The sequence below is a fragment of the Vigna angularis genome, chromosome 5, assembly GCF_016808095.1.
Source record: "Vigna angularis cultivar LongXiaoDou No.4 chromosome 5, ASM1680809v1, whole genome shotgun sequence".
NCBI lineage: Eukaryota > Viridiplantae > Streptophyta > Magnoliopsida > Fabales > Fabaceae > Vigna > Vigna angularis.
Window position 1 is genome coordinate 13,975,079 of NC_068974.1, and position 13,483 is coordinate 13,988,561.

The 13,483-nt window shown below is 41.3% G+C and overlaps 1 pseudogene; it reads left to right on the forward strand.

Annotated features, from left to right (window-relative positions):
- The first annotated feature begins 1,791 nt into the window (after positions 1-1,791).
- On the forward strand, positions 1,792-6,958 carry LOC128196652 (uncharacterized; annotated as a pseudogene).
- Positions 6,959-13,483: the final 6,525 nt, after the last annotated feature.

The window sequence follows — 13,483 nt, forward strand, 5'->3', positions numbered from 1 at the left end:
AGTGATCTTAGATACTCAAACACTAGGAAATGGAAAGATTAGAAATGACATGGAATGGTATTGTTGGGGGTATGATTTCACCTACTTCACTCTTATGTATAGAAAATCACTTCCTCTTCATTAATATGCCAATGTCAATCTACTAAATTACTCAAACCCAATTCCTTGGTAGAGAGAGCCTAGACTTCCTTATTAGGTTCCAATCCCTTGGAAAACCTAACAATTATTTCTGCATTAAGAATTGAGATCTTAAGACAACCAAAGGTCCTAGCTCTATTACTAGATACTATTTCCTTTAGGTGTTTAATCCAAGTCCAGATTTACCCATCATTTTCCAATATCAAGCAAACCCTAAAATCATGTAATGGGTAGCAATTTCACAACAAGCATTAAGAAAAGGAATTAAACACTAACAATAAATGAAAGAGGCATAAATTCATTCAAAACATAGTGGTTTACATAAGATTTCAGTGGCTACATCAATCCCCCAACAATAATGAAACTAGCTCTCCATGAATGGAGAGCTCAAGCTTACAACAATGGTGGAAATGGAAGAAGGAGGAAGACCCAAGGTTGAAGAAGGACTGTTTCCACAGCTCCTAGCTCGCCTCCAAGAGCTCCAATTGAGAGAAATCGTGTTTGGGCAGCCAAAGATCCCAACCCCTTCGCGTTTTAGGGTTAAATAAGCTAGATCTGACACATCAGCAAAAGTCGCGCCCGGGCGCCCTCTCAGTCGCGCCCGGGCGCGAGCCTCTCGGAAAAAGTCGCGCTTGGGCGCCCCGTTTCTCACGCCCGGGCGCAAGCTTCTCGCAAAAAGTCGCGCCCGGGCGCCCCTTTTTCACGCCCGGGCGCGACCAGCACACAAAACTAGCACCTGGTCACTTTTCTGTGCAGAAACTGGCCCTGGTGCAGTCGCGCTTGGGCGCCCCTCAGCCAGGGGGGCACGGCCTTACTTTTCAGCACTGCATCATTTTCACTTTTTCTGCAGATCTGCTTGCTTCTCATGCTTGGTTCAGCTTTAGACATTATTGGAGACTCTTCCAAGCTCATTATTAGCTACAAAATAAGGGATTATTGATGAAAGCACATCAAAGTAGCCAAAGATACACTTATTTAGAAAACAAGACAAAAGAAGAGGATTAAGCAAGTTATAAGTCAGAAAGGAGTTGATTTTGCTACTAAAATGATGCTTAAAAGATGGTAAAATTTAGCATTATCACTTCATCACGGATTCCATTTGTAGTAGCAATTCCAATTTACATTTGGCTTGAGGAGAGAATGTGGGTCATGGTTAATGGTAGAAAAGTTTTATTTTCTTTTATTTCTTTTGCCTTGGAATATTTTATATTGTATGTTTAAATGCTTTTCTTCTTTTTGGTGGTGAATGTGTAGGATAGATGACAATATTGTGCATTTAATGTTTTAGTGTAACCGTTGCATTTTTACAGCTTGAATTGTGTTTGGATATTTATCTGTTGTAGTTTCATTTTAATGCTTTTATTTATATTCGGTTGTGTTTAATTTTCATTTTTTTAGTTCAATTGCATTCACAAAAACATTTTCAAACCCCCCCACTGCGTGTTTGACCTGAGACTTGAACCAAATTTGGTCCTTGAGAGACGACCTAGGAGTCACTGCCTAGTCTATACTGCATTCTTTTATGCACAATTTTTTGGGAGGTGCGACCCTCTCATCAAAATGGCGCTGTTGCCGGGGAACAATGGTTCGGTCTTAGGTTTTTGTTGTGTTTATGTGTGTTGTGTTTTGTCTTGTATGTTTGAGTGCGTGTGATTTGTTTGATTAGGTTGTTTTGTGTGTTCAAAATTTTTGTGATATCGTTTCATGATTTTAGGGTGTTGTGACTTAGTGCATGACTAGGGGAAATCCTGGGGCTATACCACCCTTTGATCCTGAGATTGATAGAACTTTTCATAGGTTAGCTAGGCATTCTAGAAATTTATCTTTAGAGTCTGTTTTTGAGTCTGTTCCATTGGATACTGTGCATCCCACTGCTGAGTACTTTGTGCATACTGCATCTACTGCATCTGTTGCATCTGCACGTGATTCTGATTCTGATTCTGTTGTTTTTCACACTGAGAACAATATGGCACAACCTCCACCTCGTGGGAGGACCTTTAGGGAGATGGCTGCACCTGATTTCGATATCGAAAGCTTGTGCATCCAATATCCTGATGAGGACGTTCCATTTGTTCTCAAGACTGGACTGATCCATTTGTTGCCCAAGTTTCACGGTCTTGCAGGTGAGAGTCCTCATAAGCATTTGAAGGAATTCCACATTGTCTGTTCTAGTATAAAACCACATGATGTTCCTGAAGAGCACCTCTTCTTGAAGGCATTCCCTCATTCATTGGAAAATGTTGCCAAGGATTGGTTGTATGGTTTGGCGCCTAGATCCGTCACTAGCTGGGATGATCTGAAGAGGCTGTTCTTAGATAAATTTTTTCCAGCAGCCCGGACCACAGCTATCAGAAAAGACATAACTGGGATTAGGCAGCTTGGTGGAGAGAACTTATATGAGTATTGGGAGAGATTCAAGACACTTTGTGCTAGTTGTCCCCACCATCAGATACCTGAGCATCTCCTTGTCCAGTATTTCTATGAGGGTTTGAACAACATGGACCGTGGTATGATTGATGCTGCCAGTGGTGGAGCTATTGGAGACACCACACCTGCTGAGGCCAGGCAATTGATTGAGAAGATGGCCTCCAACTCCCAGCAGTTTAGCACCAGGAATGATACCATTGTGGTGAGGGGCGTACATGATGTTGTTGCCCAGTCTTTATCAGCTGTTGAAAGCAAGTTGGAAGGAAAGATTGACTCTCTTACGAAGATGGTGACACAGTTGACTACCAACCAGAGATCTGCAGCTCCATCTGCATCTGTTGCACGGCTATGTGCTATTTGTCCTTCCAGTGACCACTATACAGATGCTTGTCCTTCTTTGCAGCAATCTGCTGCCTCTGATGCGCCTCAGGCTTATGCTACGAACATCTACAACAATAGGCAGCAACAACAGCAAAATCATGACTTATCCAGCAACAGGTACAACCCAGGGTGGAGGAATCACCCCAATCTGAGATGGAACAATGCGCCACAGCATCAACAGCAGGCACCACCTTTCCAGAATGCTGGAGCACCTAACAGATATGTGCCTCCACCTATGCAACAACACCAGAGGCAACAACAAGAGCAAGAGGCACCTGCCCAACCAGCTGCCCACCCTTCCACTTCGTCTGAACCTTCATTGGAAGAGTTAGTGAGACAGATGACTATGCAAAACCTACAGTTTTAGAAAGATAACATGCAATTTCAGCAGGAGACTAGAGCTTCCATACAGAGTCTCACTAACCAGATGGGTCAGATGGCTACTCAGATAAACCAGGCGCAGTCTCAGAATTCGGATAAGTTACCATCCCAGACTGTGCAGAACCCAAGGAATGTGAGTGCCATAACCCTTAGATCAGGGAAGCAGATTTTTGTGCCTTCAGAGCCCGCTTCTACACCTACACCCATGCCTGCTACTTGTCCTAGAAAGAACGACCATGACGGTCCGACCAAGGCATTTGAGGTGGGTGAATCTTCTTCTCCAACCGGTGGTTCTTCTTCAAGTGGATCTTCTCCCTCTTCCACCACCACCACTGCCGCACCTTCTCCATTGGTTGACCGACCTATCCCTCTACCATTCCCTTCACGGGAACTTCCTAGCAAAAAGATGGAAGATGTGGATAAGGAAATTCTGGAGACCTTCAGGAAGGTAGAGGTGAACATACCTCTACTCGATGCCATCAAGCAGATACCGAAGTATGCCAAATTCTTGAAGGAGCTGTGCACACACAAGAGGAGGATGAAGGGAAATGAGAAGATTAGCATGGGAAGGAATGTATCTGCGCTTATTGGTAAGTCGGTCCCGCACATCCCTGAAAAGTGCAAGGACCCAGGTATATTTTGCATTCCTTGTGTGATTGGAAACAATAAATTTGAAAATGCCATGCTTGATTTGGGTGCTTCTGTTAATGTCATGCCTTTGTCTATATATGCATCTTTGTCTCTTGGTCCTTTGCAAACCACGGGTGTGGTCATTCAGTTGGCCAATAGGAGTGTTACCCACCCAGCAGGTTTCATAGAGGATGTCTTGGTTAGGGTTGGTGAATTGATTTTTCCTGCTGACTTTTATGTTTTGGAAATGGAGGAGGGATTCTCTCATGGATCCGCTCCCATTATCTTAGGTAGGCCATTCTTAAAAACTGCCCAAACTAAGATTGATGTGTATGCTGGAACTTTGTCTATGGAATTTGCTGATATTGTTGTTCATTTTAATATCCTTGATGCAATGAAATTTCCAGCTGAGGACCATTCTCTGTTTAGGATCGATGCATTGGATGACATTATTGATAAATATGTTGTTGATGATTTTGATTCTATGCATAAGAAAGAGCATTCTTTTCTATCTTCTCTACATACATGCATTGAATCTGAATTTGAGAATGATGTTGATTTTGAAGAGAATTTTGATATCCATGATGTTGATGATGTTTTTGATATGGATGATGTTGATAATGTAATTGTCATGGATATGGATTTGGAGCTTGATGAGATAGGTGTTCCGCCTTTACCTGTGAATTCTTTGGAGTCAGAATGCACTAACCACTTTGTAGGAAGTACAAATGAATCTGACTTGCAGGCACCTACTCTTGAGTTGAAACAACTCCCAGATAACCTCAAGTACGTGTACTTGGAGGATGATGAGAAGAAACCGGTGATCATTTCCACCTCCCTTGATTCTGTTCAAGAGGAGAAGTTGCTTGGTGTGCTGAGGAAGCACAAGAAGGCCATTGGTTGGAGTTTGGCTGACATACCTGGTATTAGCCCATCCACATGCATGCATAGAATTCTTTTGGAAGATGGGGCAAGGCCAGTGAGACAGCCACAAAGAAGGCAAAACCCCGTGATCATGGACGTCATCAAGAAGGAGGTGACCAAGCTTTTGCAAGCTGGGATCATCTACCCTATTTCAGACAGTCAGTGGGTTAGCCCCATCCATGTTGTGCCCAAGAAAACTGGCCTCACTGTGGTGAAGAATGAGAGGGATGAGCTTATCCCAGCTAGAGTGCAGAACAGTTGGAGAGTCTGCATTGACTATAGGAGGCTCAACCAAGCAACCAGGAAAGATCATTTCCCCCTGCCATTCATTGATCAGATGCTGGAGCGCCTGGCAGGTAAATCTCATTATTGTTTTCTTGATGGTTTTTCTGGTTACTTTCAAATAAATATTGCGCCTGAGGATCAAGAAAAAACCACATTCACCTGTCCCTTTGGCACTTTTGCCTATAGGAGGATGCCCTTTGGTCTATGCAACGCCCCTGGTACCTTCCAGCGGTGCATGCTTAGCATTTTTAGCGACTTTCTTGAGAATTGCATAGAGGTGTTTATGGATGATTTTACTGTGTATGGATCCTCCTTTGATGCATGTTTAGACAGTCTGGAAAAAGTTTTGAAAAGATGCATAGAAACAAACCTTGTTCTCAATTTTGAGAAATGTCACTTCATGGTTGGACAAGGTTTGGTTCTAGGACATATCATTTCTGAAAAGGGAATAGAGGTAGACCCTGCTAAGATATCTGTGATTTCGCAGTTGCCTTACCCCTCTTGCGTGCGAGAGGTGCGATCTTTTCTTGGACATGCAGGTTTCTACAGGCGCTTCATCAAAGATTTCAGCAAGAAGGCGCTTCCCTTGTCCAGACTGCTGCAGAAAGATATTGACTTTTCTTTTGATGAAAGATGCAAGCAGGCGTTTGATTGCCTGAAGGAAGCTTTGACTACCGCCCCTATCATTCAGGCACCGGATTGGACAACCCCATTTGAGCTCATGTGTGATGCGTCTAATTATGCATTAGGGGCTGTCTTGACACAGAAAATTGACAAGCTGCCGAGAGTGATCTACTATGCTTCACGCACTTTGGATGTTGCCCAGGCAAATTATACCACCACTGAAAAAGAGTTGTTGGCAATTGTTTTTGCCCTTGATAAGTTTAGGTCATATTTGCTTGGATCACCTGTTATTGTGTATACTGACCATGCAGCTCTAAAGTTTCTGTTGAAAAAGGCGGAGTCAAAGCCTAGATTGATCAGGTGGATGCTACTGCTCCAAGAGTTTGACTTGCAAATTGAAGACCGGAGTGGAGCACGAAATTTGGTTGCAGACCACCTAAGCCGGATTGAAAAAGCTGAGAATGAAGCTGATGTGTTGCCCATACAGGATACCTTTCCTGACGAGTGTTTGTTGATGATTTCTTACTCTCACCCCACTCCTTGGTTTGCACACATTGTAAATTATTTGGTTGCTTCTGTTTTTCCTCCCTTAGCATCACGTGCTCAGATTGCTAAAATTAAGAGTGATGCTAAGTATTATGTTTGGGATGACCCATATCTGTGGAAGTTGTGCAGTGACCAGGTTACTAGGAGATGCATTCCGGACCATGAGATTGACTCGGTCCTGCAATTTTGTCATGCCTCCTCACCTGGTGGTCATCTGGGGATACAGAGAACAGCTCGCAGGGTGCTGGACTCGAAGTTGCAACTGAATGAATTGGAAGAGATCCGATTGGAGGCATATGAAAACTCGAAGTTCTACAAGGAAAGGACAAAGAAGTTCCATGATAGTTCTATTGTTAGAAAGGACTTCGAGGTTGGCCAACAGGTTTTGTTGTATAACTCTAGACTCGGCCTCATGGGTGGTAAGTTGAGATCAAAATGGACTGGACCTTTTGTTGTGACTAATGTTTATCCTTATGGTGCAGTAGAAATCCAAGGTCCATCTACAGCTAAAAGCTTCAAGGTGAACGGGCATAGACTAAAGCCCTTCCTCAGCAACCCTTCTTTAGTGGATGTAGTGGTGGAGGAGACGTCTTTGGTCCACCCCACCTATCCTCCTATCTGACTCAGGGAGTTTCTTTTCTCCTTCCCTCCTCACTTTTATTGCACTTTGTCGATATCTGATGATTGTTCTGATTGTTTGATCTGCTGATTGTGACACATTGAGGACATTGTGTCGTTTAAGTGTGGTCTATTAGGGGAGGATGTTTCTTTGTTCATGTTTCGGTTTTTATGTAGTTTGTTGTGTCTTGTGTACAGTTTTGCATGCTTTTCGTAAATTCTGGATTGTGGTTAGGTTGTCAGTTTTCCTTCACTTCATTGATACTCTGAGATGTTGAAATCCTTGCTTTTCTTTGCTTGGGAAGATGATCATGATGTTTGAGAGTTGAATTGATTGTGACACAAATGCCCTGTGTGAGAATTTGAGCCACTTTATGTTCCATCTTGTGTGTGATATGTCTCTTGATTGCTTGCACATATGCCTTGGCTTGACTCTTGTTGATAATTCTTGATTGATATGCATGTTTGGAAGTGATGAAGGCAATTTTGTTCTTGAGCCTCTCTAGCCAAATAAGCTTACCTTGTTCTAATCCTTTGATAACCCCTTTTGAGCCTATACTTTCCTCATTTCTTTGTTTTGAATGCTCATACACTAGCCCTAAGTGAAAAACCATGATTACCTTAACCTTAGGGAATTTTGGAGCTTTGGAAGTGTTTTGGGAACAAGTGTGGTCTCTTGGGGGTTTCTGATGAGTTGGCTAATTGGTTCCTCTTCTTGTTTTGTTTTGGTAAATATATGTGTATCTTGTCTTTTACAGTTTTGTTTTGAAAAGAGAGAAAAGAAAAGAGACAGGATGAAAAAAAAAAGAGAAAAAATAAATAAAAATAAATAAATAAATAAAAAATAGTGAAAAAAAAAATGTGAATAATTGTGAATAATGGAGTCAAGAAGAGGATGGAATTAGAGGTTGTGGGTGTGTTTGAATGTGTTTACACTTGTTCCCCATTGCTCCTCTGTTCCTTATGGTTTGTAGCTTCTTATCCAGATATATCATGCCTTGTCCTTGGCCCATTACAACCATGAAAAGACCTTTTGATTTGAACATGCGTATGTGCTTGAGTGTTGATATTAGGGGCTTGCCAAGTCTATTTGTATTTGCTTTCTTGAGTGCATTGAGTGACATTGATTTACCTTAAACACTTGAGAGAAACACTGATTGTGTGCATCTGTGAGGCTTTGTTGCTTTTGATTCATCTCTTGAACTGATTGAATGTTTTCCTTGTACTGAACTGTTTGGATGATTCTTTGAGTATTTGCTTCCATTGACTCTGTGTGGGAATCTGCCTATACCTTTTACCGTCCAGATTTTGTGAGAATTGTGCAACTGTGTTTCTGTTTTGGAGTCTTTGTTGTCTGTCTGTCGAGTCTGTGTCGGCTCCCTGATGTTTGAGTAGTTCCCTGGTTTTCGTTTTGGTTTTGCCCAGGAGTGCAAAAGACTAAGTGTGGTCTATTTTGATGAGTCGTTATTTCTTGAATTATATTTAGTTTATTGCACTTAAATAAACCAGGGAATTTTGTTTAATTGTGTGTTATTTCCCCGTTTTCCGAATTCTGCTTAATTTGGTCGGAAATTTGTAATTGTGCTAATTTGGGTTTTCTGAGCTGATTAAGTGCATTTTTGAAGTGCAGGAAAATTTCGGAAATACATTTTGGGACATCAGGAAGAATGCCAAATAAATTCAAGACTTTCCACACAAACATTTTTGAATTAATTAAATTGTAATTCAGTAGTTTAGAATTTTTTGTATCAACTCTTATATTTTGGGTCAATTTTTGGTAAATTAGAGTAGACCCAAAAATTAGAAGTTAGTGACTTGGACCTAGGGTTTTTGGTATGTGTGGACCCTACCCTAAAAAGGGCACACGGCCTTAAGACAAAAGGGAAGCCGCCACTTGCCAGTGTGCACGTTACATTTCCTCTAGGCTTGTGTCTTAGGAATGGAGAATGAGGTTTACGCAATGTTCATGAATGAGAGAAAAAGCTTCACTTTTCTATTTTGCTGATTATACATTTTTTTTATTTCTTTGGTTCAAACAATTTTTATTTTGAAGAATGTTCACAGCCGCTGTTGGCCACTTGCCATTTTGACTCTCTCGGTCCTTGGTTTGGAGGCTATTTATTTTTGGATTTTTGAACTTTACTTTTGGCTGAATGTTGTTCTTGAACGGAAGAAATGAAGAGCTTGGTTGGTGGCACACGGGATTTAGCTTGGCACATGCTGCACGGAGATTAGTAGCAGCGGTGTCACGTTCGTGAAGCACCACGCGTGGAGAAAGGAGCACAATCTTTATCTTTCTTTTAATTAGCACACGGAAGTGTTAGCCGAGAATGGACCGAGAATGGAGAGTGAAGCATGTTTTAATTTTGGAGAAGGGAAAGCTCGGGATTTGAGCTGGAGGCAGGGAGAAGTGATGCACATTCCAGCAGCACGTTGGGAAGTGTTGTAGCTGCCACGGGGTATGTACGATGGTTAATGTTGGAAGAAGAAGATTAATTAATTGCTTGAAAGTGTGGACAGGGATTTCATTTGGTGCAGCACAAGGTGCATTTAATTTGGCTTTAATGGAATGAGTAGTAGATTAGGATAAAGTTTGAATGGTGGGACGTGCCAAGACTAGGCAAGTACACGGTCACGGGTGCAGCAAGAAAAAGGAATTGGTGTGTTGAAACGCTGATTGAGAGGAGAATGTTTTTTTTTATTTGTGAAATGAGAAGCTGATTTGAAAGGGAAAGAATGGTGTGCACGGGAAAAGTGAGCTGGAAGCACTCAAGCAAACATGAGGTGTCACGGCTGCAGTAGCATCACTTAATTTGGAGAGAAGAATGAATTTGTTTTCTTTTAAAAGCACACACACATGAACAGTAGAAGAAACATTCCAGCAGGTTGCTTGTCAAGCATATTCACGGGAGAAGAGCAGAGTAAAAGTGTTAGGTGTCACGGCTGGAATGGTGTGCAAGGGAATGGGAGAAGAGAAACATCACGTCATAGAGTAGGTGGAGAGAAAGCTCACGGTGCAGCCCATCATAGGATTGGAATAATGAGGATTGACTTTTATGTCTTTCATTGAATGAAAAAGTATGCAACGGTGCATGTTGATTGGAAAAGAAGGGTGCTTCATCACGGATTCCATTTGTAGTAGCAATTCCAATTTACATTTGGCTTGAGGAGAGAATGTGGGTCATGGTTAATGGTAGAAAAGTTTTATTTTCTTTTATTTCTTTTGCCTTGGAATATTTTATATTGTATGTTTAAATGCTTTTCTTCTTTTTGGTGGTGAATGTGTAGGATAGATGACAATATTGTGCATTTAATGTTTTAGTGTAACCGTTGCATTTATTTATATTCGGTTGTGTTTAATTTTCATTTTTTTAGTTCAATTGCATTCACAAAAACATTTTCAAACCCCCCCCCCCCCACTGCGTGTTTGACCTGAGACTTGAACCAAATTTGGTCCTTGAGAGACGACCTAGGAGTCACTGCCTAGTCTATACTGCATTCTTTTATGCACAATTTTTTGGGAGGTGTGACCCTCTCATCAGAGAGTTTGGGTTGATATGAACGAATGAGATGATTTGATTTTATGAGAAATGAACCTTCCATGAGATGTTGTGCGTTCGTTCTGAACAGTCATTGACCGTTCGGTTTTGTTGGCAAAAATCATTGAAATGGGATTCTGTCATCTGGGTAGAATCCTGGTCGAGGACGAACGTCCTCACTGTTTGAGCGTTCGGTTTGGCACTGTTGAATTTTGTACGTTTGATAAACTTCTTTCTTTTTGTGTACTTGTATATATATATATATGTAACAGTGCATTTTTCCCGTTCGTACTACTTCTCCAAACTTCTCTTAGTTTATTTTCAAGATTTATCAATCTGAGTCACTGGACGTTCGGTCTTACACCAGACGTTCGCCCAGAATAGCGTTCGGTCTTACACTGAACGTACGCTCAAAGTGTCGTTCGGTTTCATACCGAGCGTTCGTCATAAATAGTGCTCGGCCTCGAGCGTTCGTTCAAATAGTGCTCGGACTCGAATGTTCGTCCTAATAGTGCTCAGTTTTCAATTGAGCGTTCGTCCAAATAGTGCTCGGTCTCCAACTGAGCGTTCGTCCTAATAGTGCTCAGTTTTCAATTGAGCGTTCGTCCAAATAGTGCTCGGTCTCCAACTGAGCGTTCGTCCTAATAGTGCTCAGTTTTCAATTGATCGTTCGTCCAAATAGTGCTCGGTCTCCAACTGAGCGTTCGTCCTAATAGTGCTCAGTTTTCAATTGAGCGTTCGTCCAAATAGTGCTCGGTCTCCAACTGAGCGTTCATCCTAATAGTGCTCAGTTTTCAATTGAGCGTTCGTCCAAATAGTGCTCGGTCTCCAACTGAGCGTTCGTCCTAATAGTGCTCGGTTTCGAATTGAGCGTTCGTCCAAATAGTGCTCGGTCTCCAACTGAGCGTTCGTCCAAATAGTGCTCGGTTTTGAATTGAGCGTTCGTCCGAATAGTGCTCGGTATCATTTTGAGCGCTCGTTCTCTTTTCCCACCAAATAGCGTTCGTCCAATGAACAGTACATGAGATTAATGAATAGTACATGATGAATAGTAAATGATGATGAATAGTAAATGATGAAGAGATGAATGGAAAATTGTGACGTTTGAAAGAGCGTTCCGAGGAGGAACGACTCAGAACTTGATTATTAAGATTTGTAATGTATGAATGTGGTAAGCTTATCCGGTTGTTCATCCTGATGTTCCGTGAGTACTCGTCCTCACGTAGAGGGGGTACGTCATGTGTGGGAATGGCAGGAGGTCCTAGTCCTGGTGATTATTTGGACAGATAGGACTAACCTCGGGTGGCAGCTGATGAGAGTTCCAGTTACTACATCACCCGGGTGCACGAACACCGAAGCTACACAGAGTTCATACAGTCCGGACAGTCAGTCGTGTTGAGTTTTATTTAGTGTGTGCGTTAAAGTGGGTTGTTATGTAATGAATGTGTATGTTGAGATATGCATGTATGTTGAATTGTTTACCTGAAATTGTATGTTGATGCATGAGTTAAATTACGTAAGCTTACCCTTTCGTTTTCCTTGGGTTGTCCTTTGTCCTTGTACGTCCGTCTTGTCATTGCAATGATCATCCGTGTGGATGTGAGCAGAGGGAGATGAGCGTTTGGAAGAGTTACTGGAAGAAGAGAATCTGGTAGATGTGGAAGTGAAGACCGAGCAGTGAGACCGCCCTGCCAGTAGTGTATTTTGTTGAACTGAGTGGTCGTTCGACCACCTCTTGCTTTCGTTTAAGTTTAAATTCGACCGTTCGGTAATTGTTTCTGTAAACCGTTCGGTCAGCTTTCTTGTACGTCCGGTTTATTCACTTGTAACTCTTGTGGAGACGTGCGGTTTTAAGCGCTCGTCATTATTGTTGAAGTTGCACTCAAGGACGTTCGTCCTTGAGCGTTCGTTTGTTTCAAAATTTTAAACTTTTAGTGTAAAACTGTTTGAGATTATTATTAAATGTGATTTTTCTAAATTTATAGTTATGACTGTATTTTTGGGATGTCACAATCGACACTCGGACCAATTCAACCAAAACACTTTGTAATATTTTTCTATAATAAAAATATTAAAAATAAAATATTTTATCACAAATTTTATAAAATTATTAAGTTTTTTTAACATTGTAAACATCCAAATATATATAATATTTTAATGTAATTTATAGTATCCAAAATATTATCTTAAATCATTTTATTAAAATTCTCTACAAAATCTAATATTGGCTAGATATACTTAAATGATTATATACCGCTAGTAAAAATAAGAGTTTCTAATGCGCTATATACACTTCGATTTCGTAAAAATTGAAGCGTATAAAAACACGGTGGCAGTTTCGTAATAAGAGCCAAAGTATATGCCTCGATTCATAAATAATCGATGCCTAAAGGCTTTATTGCCTCGGTTAAAAAAGAAATTGAGGCATAAAACCCTTCGCCAACCAACTGCCCCATCTTCAAATCAGAGTTTTTGTCTGACACCTTTTTGGGAATAACATTCTACCTTGGTTATCTTGTCAATTGAAGCATATAACTCCGCAAAATCCCTCTGCAAGCACTAATATCCTCTGAAAAATCCTAGAGTAGGGCATACTGCCTTGGTTGTGCTCAAAACCGAGGCAGTATGTCCAGCCACAACTAGTCAACGTCTCAAACTGAACGTTCCAAAATCCACTTTGGCAACCTATATTGCCTCGGTTCTCGCTTAGCCGATGTCGTAGGGGCTTTATGGTTCGGTTTGCCCACAGACCGAGGCATATACACTGGCTATAATTTCAAAATTGACATTACAGAATGTATTTTGAGTTTTTCCTAAGGTTTATGCATCAATATACTATACAACTGAGGCAGTAGAGTGCCTACTGCGTCGGTTATTTGAGGAACCGAGGTAGTAGCTCATTCGTAGGTTAAAATTTTCGAGAGTTAAAACAAAACGCACTGTTCATTGCTTCCTCGTGTGTCTTCTTCTTGTTGCGTTGTTGTCTGTTT